Below are 9,670 nucleotides of genomic sequence, written 5' to 3' on the forward strand. Positions count from 1 at the left end.
ATGCTAGCATACCATTCACTTTCTTCACTGCCTGCTGCACATGCATGCCTACTTTCAATGACTGGTGTACCATGACACCCAGCTCTCGTTGCATCTGCCCTTTTCCTAATCGGCCACCATTCAGATAATAGTCTTCTTTCCTGTTCTTGCCACCAATGTGGATAACCTCACATTTATCCACATTATACTGCATCTGCCATACATTTGCTCACTCACCCAGCCTATCCAGGTCACCTTGCAGCCCCCTAGCATCCTCCTAACAGCTAACACTGCCCCCCAGCTTCGTGTCATCCGCAAACTTGGTGATGTTGCATTCAAGTCCCTCGTCCAAATCATTAATATATATTGTAAATAGCTGGGGTTCCAGCACTGAGCCTTGCGGTACCCCACTAGTCACTGCCTGCCATTGTGAAAAGGACCCGTTTACTCCTACTCTTTGCTTCCTCTCTCCCTGCCAGTTCTCTATACACATCAATACTGAACCCCCAATACCGTGCTCTTTAAGTTTGTATACTAATCTCTTATGTGGGACCTTGTCGAAAGCCTTCTGAAAGTCCAGATATAACACATCCACTGGTTCTCCCTTATCCACTCTACTAGTTACATCCTCGAAAAATTCAATAAGATTCGTCAGACATGATTTACCTTTCATAAATCCGTGCTGACTTTGTCCAATGATTTCACCACTTTCCAAATGTGCTGCTATCCCATCTTTAATAATTGACCCTAGCCATTTCCCCACTTCCAATGTTAGACTAACTGGTCTGTAATTCCCCGTTTTCTCTCTCCCTCCCTTTTTAAAAAGTGGGGTTACATTAGCTACCCTCCAATCCGCAGGAACTACTCCAGAATCTAAAGAGTTTGGAAACATTATCACTAATGCATCCACTATTTCAGGGGCTGCTTCTTTAAGTACGTTGGGACGCAGCCTATCTGGCCCTGGGGATTTATCGGCCTTTAATCCATTCAATTTACCTAACACCACTTCCCGGCTAACCTGGATTTCACTCAGTTCCTCCATCTCATTTGTCCCCCGGTCCCCTGCTATTTCTGGCAGATTATTTATGTATTAGTGAAGACAGAACCAAAGTAGTTATTCAATTGGTGTGCCATGTTCTTGTTCCCCATGATCAATTCACCTGTTTCTGACTGCAAGGGAACTACATTTGTTTTACCTAATCTTTTTCTCTTCACATATCTATTAAAAATGTTTGCAGTCAGTCTTTATGTTCCCTGCCAGTTTTCTTTCATACTCTATTTTCTTTTCCTAATTAATCCCTTTGTCCTCCTCTGCTGGACTCTAAATTTCTCCCAGTCCTCTGGTAGGCTGCTTTTTCTGGCTAATTTGTATGCTTCATGTTTTGTTTTGATACAATCCCTGACTTCCCTTGTTATCCACGGATGCACTACCTTCCCTGATTTATTATTTTGACAAACTGGGATGAACAATTGTTGTAGTTCATCCATGCAGTCTTTAAATGCCTTCCATTGCATATCCACCGTCAACCCTTTAAGAATCAATTGCCAATCTATCTTGGCCAATTCACATCTCATACCCTCAAAGTTACCTTTCTTTAAGTTCAGAAACCTTGTTTCTGAATTATTTATGTCACTCTCCATCCTAATGAAGAACTCAACCACATTATGGTCACTCTTGCCCAAGGGGTCACGCACAACAAGACTGCTAACTAACCCTAGACTCAATACCCAGTCTAGAATAGCCTACTCTCTCGTTGGTTCCTCTACATGTTAATTAAATAATAATAATAATAAACTTTATTACGGACTCAAGGTCCAGACAAGGGGCAACATTACATTAAAAATGCATTGCATATTAAATATCATAAATATATATAAAATCATGGTATATCACATAAAAACATCATAATTTATATTTAACAAAAACCCACAATACTTAAGTTAAAAATCCAGATTAAAAGATGATCAATGTCCTACAACGAGACAACGATACCAGTGTCTCCACAACTGGGATTCGTAGCGTGTAGTGCTAACCCTTATGTTTGTCAAGGCCACAATAAGCACATTTTTAGAGTCAATTATCCTGCAAATGAATTTATACATGTGGTGTCTTAGGATAACTTCTAAAGTACTGACTCCTGCAGCCACAAACATATTACTGGCACTACACCATCTCGGTTGCCTTAGCAGTGTTCTCATGGCATTGTTATATGCCACCTTTAGTCTCTGCATACTTGTCTTTAAATAGTTCGACCACAGGTGCGCAGTGTAGAGGGGTGTGCAGTATGCTCTAAATAGCGACATCTTCACCACATCTGCACACGCACCAAATTTACGCAAGAGAATATTCGCCTGTACATACAGCATGCGTTGTTGCCTATAAATATCCTTTGTTATTTGTTCTGTAATAATATGCCCTAGATATTTTATCTTATTACAGACACTAAGATTATTGTCAGACAATTTAAAAACAGGATATTTTAGGCATTTATCCTCTTTGGTTCCACAGACCATAACAGCACTCTTACTAGCATTATATTTAATGTCATGTTCCACACCATACACGGAACATATAGTAAGGAGCTGCTGGAGACCAGGGCTAGATGGACTAAAGACCACAAGATCATCTGCATACATAATATGGTTCACTGAAATATTACCAATCACGCACCCAGTGTTACAGGCTTTCAATTGTTTAGACAGATCATCAATATATAGATTAAAAAGGACTGGGGACTAAATCCCCCCTTGTCTAACACCATTGCTAACCCCAAATGGGGCTGAGACCCTATTGCCCCATTTTATTTGCATAGTCTGGTGGGCATACCAGTAGGCCAGAATTCTAACAATGTATTTAGGCACCCCTCTTTGACTCATTTTACCAAACAGCTTTCTGTGATTAACACGGTCAAAGGCTTTACATCAATAAAGCACATAAGGATTGAAGAGTTTTTGCTTCTATATTTGTTTACAATCTCCTTTAGGGCATATATGCATAAGTCAGTGCCATGTTTAGCTTTAAAGCCAAACTGGTTATCTGTGGAGTTAACAAACTCATTTATTCTATCCAGCAGAACTCTTTCTAAGACTTTTGACAATATGCTGGCTAAAGCTATGGGCCTGTAATTATTTAGGCTGCCTACTTTACCAGCTTTGTCCTGGTAAAGTAGGCATTTAGAAAACTGTCTCGCATACATTCCAAGAAATTCTCTTTCTCAGCACCCCTGCCAACTTGATTCACCCAATCTATATGTAGATTGAAGTCACCCATTATAATGGTTTTACCTTTGTTGCACGCATTTCTAATTTCCTGTTTGATTTCATTTTGTGAACACAAACTTAAAAAAAAAGGCGAGGGAAACATTTGGGCAGCAGCCACCTGACAACCAAAATACATTTTGTGAAAACAAACTTTAAAAAAAAAGGCTAGCCAAACAATTGGGCAGCAGCCAACTTACAATCAAATTTCATTTTGTGAACACAAACATTTTAAAAAGGTGAGGCAAACTATTGGGCAGCAGCCACATGAGAACAAAAATTTAATTTGTGAATACCAACTTTTTACAAAGACAAGCGAACAATTCGGCAGCAGCCACCTGACACCAAAATTAATTTTGTGAACACAAACTTTAAAAAAGGCGAGGCATACAATTGGGCTGCAGCCACCTGACAACCAAAAATCATTTTGTGAACACAAACTTAAAAAAAAGGCGAGGCAAACAATTGGGCAAAAGCCACCGGACAACCAAAACTCATTTTGTGAACACAAAATGTTTAAAAAGGCGAGGCAAACAATTAGGCAGCAGCCACCTGACAACCAAAATACATTTTGTGAAAACAAACGTTTTAAAAAGGCGAGGCAAACAATTGGGCAGCACCCACCCGACAACCAAAATTCATTTTGTGAACACAAACTTACCTTACAACCAAAATTCATTGGCTGACCAGCGCCTTGAGGATAACTACCTATGATAGCCGAGTCAACTAAGGATGTAGTGGAGCCCCCTGGTGAAATAGTATTAATCCCGCATTAATATCCCATTAGCCCCGTGCTTATCCTGGGGACTTATCTGAAAATATCCTTTCTCCCTTGATATTAGGGGTGAAACCCGGTAGAGTGGGTCCCTATTGTTGCCGTAAATCAGGTAGGAAGCGCGTTGCGCACAGTTAATGGTCCTATAACTTCATTTTGTCAAGACCCATTTGAAATGAACTCCAAGCTGTCAGTTATCTGTGCCGTATGAGATGTGACTTATAAGTATTTAAACACTTCCCATTTCCTGAAGAGGAAATGTAATGCTTTCCTTTCTTGGTGCTATCCCTGCATTTGCAGCGAGCACAGACATGAATTGGACTGACAGTCCGAGTCGCAGGACTGGTCCACTCAGAATCTATAAGTGAATAATTGATTTATCATGCAGAGGCTGGTTTCCCGATCCACGGGCTAACCCAGCAAATTTTATGTTAATAATAATAAAGGTTGTATTTTTATTCCTGATAAAGCGGGAAGCATAACTGCATAGGATAGTCAGACAGAACGTTGGTACTGAATAATATACATCTTTCAGATCTATACTTGCCCTATAATATCCTTTGGAAAGTTTCCTTTAAAAGCTTATACTGGACATAGGAATTCAGTTGGGTTAGATCCAGAATGGCTCGCCACCTCCCCTCCCCCCCCCCCATCCTTCTTTTGCTTGGGAAATATATACATTTCGTTCAGACTTCGGTCTGAATGACAAATAAAAGGCTATTCTATTCTAGACACAAACTGCAGAGGGTGATGACATTTCTTTTTTATTACACCTTTTGTGAATAATGTTTCAATTTTATCATTTACCTGTCAAGTTTCTGGTTTTGAAAACACCAATTTCCGACTTGGTGTATGCTCAGTGGGTGGATGTTATTCAAGAATCAACTCAATTTGAACCCCTGAATGCTGTCCAGTGTGAAAGGATCTGATGTTATGCAACACTATTCATTGTAAAACATTTGCAATGTTGGTGATTGGTCTATAGAAGATATGTCCTGGACAAGTCCAGCTGCTCGTACCTCCATGGTTGCTGGGTTCTATTGCCTCCAAATTTTAGTGGGAGTGTGCACTGGTGCACGCCAACGGCGTAGTGATGGGATAGTTCTCTTGGTCCTTGCCCCGCACCAGCGTCTGTGAACTGTCTGAAGGGGTATGGTCGACGAGGTGGCATCCTGCTAGTCAGATGTGCCGTAATAAGGCCGACCATCTTTGCCTCGTCATGTAAGTCCTTGACTTACTTAGCCAGGTTTTCTCCAAATATCAAGTTTGGTGGCTGTTTGTTTGACGATCAGCACAGTGCTACAAACTTTGGATTTAACATCGGTCTGCTAGTTCTTTCTCAGGCAGTTAATCTCGAAGTGGGCGTTACACAGCAGGCCCAATGTATCCTGCTGTGTGTCTAATAGTGGTGTCCCTTCTACTGACCGCCCAATGCCGTTATGCCTGATCCGATTAGTTTTAATACTTTCTGCAGCCTTAGTTCCTGCGATCGCAGGATTGCACCCATTTGCCCCCAGATAACCTGGTTCATGGTGGGCATTCTGAGTGACGCACGATTTATAGGTGTTTATTCTGTGGGAATACGAGTTCCCTGTCAACTCCTTAGTCAGAGTCACCCTCAGAGTGGAAAATATCATAATGCAACCCTGAACCAGGGATTCCTGCCAGTCCTCTGCCTGGAACGACCTATCTCAATCGCCAGAGAGCACAACACATTCTCTTCACCAAGGTGAGTGCGATGGCCCTGGGCCTCACAAAGGCCTCTGGCTAGGTCTGAATTGAGTAGGCCTGGTGTTCCAACTAGCCTCAGAGCAGCGCTTCCAGCCGTTAGTTTATATATAGAGGTGATATGCCAAGATACTGGAGCCCTACCAACATAAGATAGTTCTTCCACCACCAAAGCCGCCTAAAATTCTCCCTGCAAGTCTTAACCTTGCTAACATCTCTCCTCTCCGAAGAGATACATTGCAGGCTGCATGTTACTGGCCCTGCATAAACAAGCAACCTTTTTGTGAATTACCTCAGGCCTTGTAGCATTTTGTGAAGGCAATTGAGCTCCAACTGTGCATTACATAGAAGTGCTAAAGCATATTCTGCACTGTCGAGAGCTGAACCCATCTACTGCCTTTGTAAAGGTTGAAATGACATCAGTCAACAGTCTTTGAACACACTGAAATGTTAATTCTTGCCCATGTATCACCACTGAGATATCCCAAATGGTGACATTGACATTTGGAACATCCAAAGTCTGGCAGTTCATTTGGATTGTGTACAGTTTTGGTCTCCTAATTTGAGGAACAACATCCTTGTGATTGAGGCAATGCAGCGTAGGTTCACGAGATTGATCCCTGGGATGGCGGGACTATCATATGAGGAAAGATTGAAAAGACTAGCCTTGTATTCACTGGAGTTTAGAAGGATGAGGGGGCATCTTATAGAAACATATAAAATTATAAAAGGACTGGACAAGCTAGATGCAGGAAAAATGTTCCCAATGTTGGGCAAGGCCAGAACCAGGGGCCACAGTCTTAGAATAAAGGGGAGGTCATTTAAGACTGAGGTGAGAAAAAAAGTTTTCACCCAGAGAGTTGTGAATTTATGGAATTCCCTGCCACAGAGAGCAGTGGAGGCCAAATCACTGGATGGATTTAAGAGAGTTAGATAGAGCTCTAGAGGCTAGTGGAGTCGAGGGATATGGGGAGAAGGCAGGCACGGGTTATTGATAGGGGACGATCAGCCATGGTCACAATGAATGGCGGTGCTGGCTCGAAGGGCCGAATGGCCTCCTCCTGCACCTATCTGTATTACTAAGTCTGATCTTGACCGCTTCTGGCTCGCTGTGGTGCGATTTCCGACAGAACGCCACCACCTACGGCTGTCGTTTTTGGCCACCTCGCTCAGAGCCCCCCTCCGCCTTCTGGGACCAGAGGATTTTTCCCATCTGAAAAATCAGAGAGATATTAATGTTTAAAAAAATTCCCCATTCTCTCAGCTGCCCCCGCTGGCGGCAGGGGGGAGGGATGGACTATAAAACCCAGAAGTGTTGTGCCTCACTCAGTCTCTGCCAGACCCAGGAAGCGAGGGACTGAGCTTCGAAAAACACTGAATGCACATCTACTCCATGGTGAATCCCCTCGATGCGGCTGCTGCCAAATTGTTTGCCTTTTTATCAAAGTTTGTGTTCAGAAAATGAATTTTGGTTGTCGGGTGGCTGTCCAATTGTTTGCCTCACCTTTAAAAAAAATTGTGTTCACAAAATGAATTTTGGTTGTCGGGTGGCTGCTGCCCAAATGTTTGCCTCGCCTTTTTAAAAAGTTTGTGTTCACAAAATTAAGTTTGGTTGTAGGGTGGCTGCTGCCCAATTGTTTGCCACGCCTTATTAAAAGGTTTGTGTTCACAGAATGAATTTTGGTTGTCGAGTGGCTGCTGCCCAATTGTTTGCCTTGGCTTGGCTTTTAAAATCAGTTGGCTGCCAGTCCAAGAATCCGTTTGGCTCACAATGTCTATACTAGCCCTCTGGAAACCAGTACCTTCGGCCCGCAACACCCATACTAGCGCAACAGAAAGCCCCCCCCCCCCCAACTGGCGAGCAATATTGGAATTGGTGGAGAGGTGGAATATTGCGTTGGTGACCAGCCCTCCCGTGTGATGCTGGGACCCAACGGGTCCCACTTAGTCTAGTTTTCTATATTTCTATGACGTGGGGATGGAGAGAGAGAGAGCAAGGGTTACCTGAAGTTAGAGGGGTCAAGGAAAGAGCGTTCACATTGCGACCCTGGCCTCACCAATCTTTCCACCACCACACACAAGAAGTACAAGACAGACACCATTGCGTGCAGATGCCAAGACGTGTATTCAGCTCTAGCTGAACAACTTCTTGTGTGTGGACTCGATAAGAAGTAGTGCTGAAGTTAGATATGTCAATGTTCATACCGCTGCGGTGTAAACTACCCAAGCAAAATATGAGGTGCGGTTCCTCCAATTTGTGCTGGGCCTCACTCTGATAGTGGAGGAGGCCTAGGACAGAAAGGTCAGTTTGGGAATGGGAGGGGGAGTTGAAGTGCTGGGCCACCGGGAGACCATATGTAGATAAATGTGAGGTTATCCATTTTGGTGGCAAAAACGGGAAAGCAGACTATTATCTAAATGGTGGCCGATTGAGAAAGGGGGAGATGCAGCGAGACCTGGGTGTCATGGTACACCAGTCATTGAAGGTAGGCATGCAGGTGCAGCAGGCAGTAAAAAAAGCGAATGGTATGTTAGCTTTCATTGCAAAAGGATTTGAGTCTAGGAGCAGGGAGGTTCTACTGCAGTTGTACAGGGTCTTGGTGAGACCACACCTGGAGTATTGCGTACAGTTTTGGTCTCCAAATCTGAGGAAGGACATTATTGCCATAGAGGGAGTACAGAGAAGGTTCACCAGACTGATTCCTGGGATGTCAGGACTGTCTTATGAAGAAAGACTGGATAGACTTTGTTTATACTCTCTAGAATTTAGGAGATTGAGAGGGGATCTTATAGAAACTTACAAAATTCTTAAGGGGTTGGACAGGCTAGATGCAGGAAGATTGTTCCCGATGTTGGGGAAGTCCAGGACAAGGGGGTCACAGCTTAAGGATAAAGGGGGAAATCCTTTAAAACTGAGATGAGAAGAACTTTTTTCACACAGAGTGGTGAATCTCTAGAACTCTCTGCCACAGAGGGTAGTTGAGGCCAGTTCATTGGCTATATTTAAGAGGGAGTTAGATGTGGCCCTTGTGGCTAAGGGGATGAGGGGGATGAGAGAAGGGAGGTACGGGATACTGAGTTGGATGATCAGCCATGATCATATTGAATGGCGGTGCAGGCTCGAAGGGCCGAATGGCCTACTCCTGCGCCTAATTTCTATGTTTCTATCAGCTTGGTTATTGTGAACTGAGCGGAGGAGGTGTTCAGCGAATCGATCAACGAGCCTGCGCTTGGTCTTGCTGATGTAGAGAAGTTGACACCTGAAACAGCGGATGCATTAGATGAGGTTGGAGGAGGTGCCCACCTTGCTAGAATGCTTGATTGTAATATAACAGATAAGGATAATATTTTAAATTTTTTTAAGCCTTTATTGTCCTTGAAATACAACGAAATTAGGAGAGCTACTCCTGATCAGTGCAACCAAAACAAGTTAAGATAAAAAACACACCCAATACGTTATTTAACTGCTTAAAATAGTAGATACATTATATTTATCACGTCTAGGTAGAACATTGCACTGGGAGAATATTACACTTTAAAATTTAATAATAGGGGTCATTGTTGTATTTTTTTTTTATATCAAGAATTGAAGCTGTTTTAATAATCAAGTTGTACTGTAAATTGTTTGATATTATTCATATGGAGAAAGTATAATTGCCCTAAAACCTTCCTTAAATTTGCAATCTCACTAAAGATAATCCCCCTTTCCGTCTCCCCCCTTCCTCCACCCCTCTCTCTCCTCCCCCCCCCTCCCCTCCCTCCCCCACTCTCAACCCCCCTTCCCCCTCTCTCCCCCCCCCCCCCCACTCCCCTCCCTCCCCACTCTCACCCCCCCTTTCCCCCTCTCTCCCTCCCCCCCTCCCTCCCCTCTCCCTCATCCCCTCCTCTCTCCCCCCCTCCCCCCTCTCTCCCTCCCTCCCCACTGCCTCA

This window comes from Leucoraja erinacea, unplaced genomic scaffold (genome assembly GCF_028641065.1).
Source record: "Leucoraja erinacea ecotype New England unplaced genomic scaffold, Leri_hhj_1 Leri_982S, whole genome shotgun sequence".
Taxonomy (NCBI): domain Eukaryota; kingdom Metazoa; phylum Chordata; class Chondrichthyes; order Rajiformes; family Rajidae; genus Leucoraja; species Leucoraja erinaceus.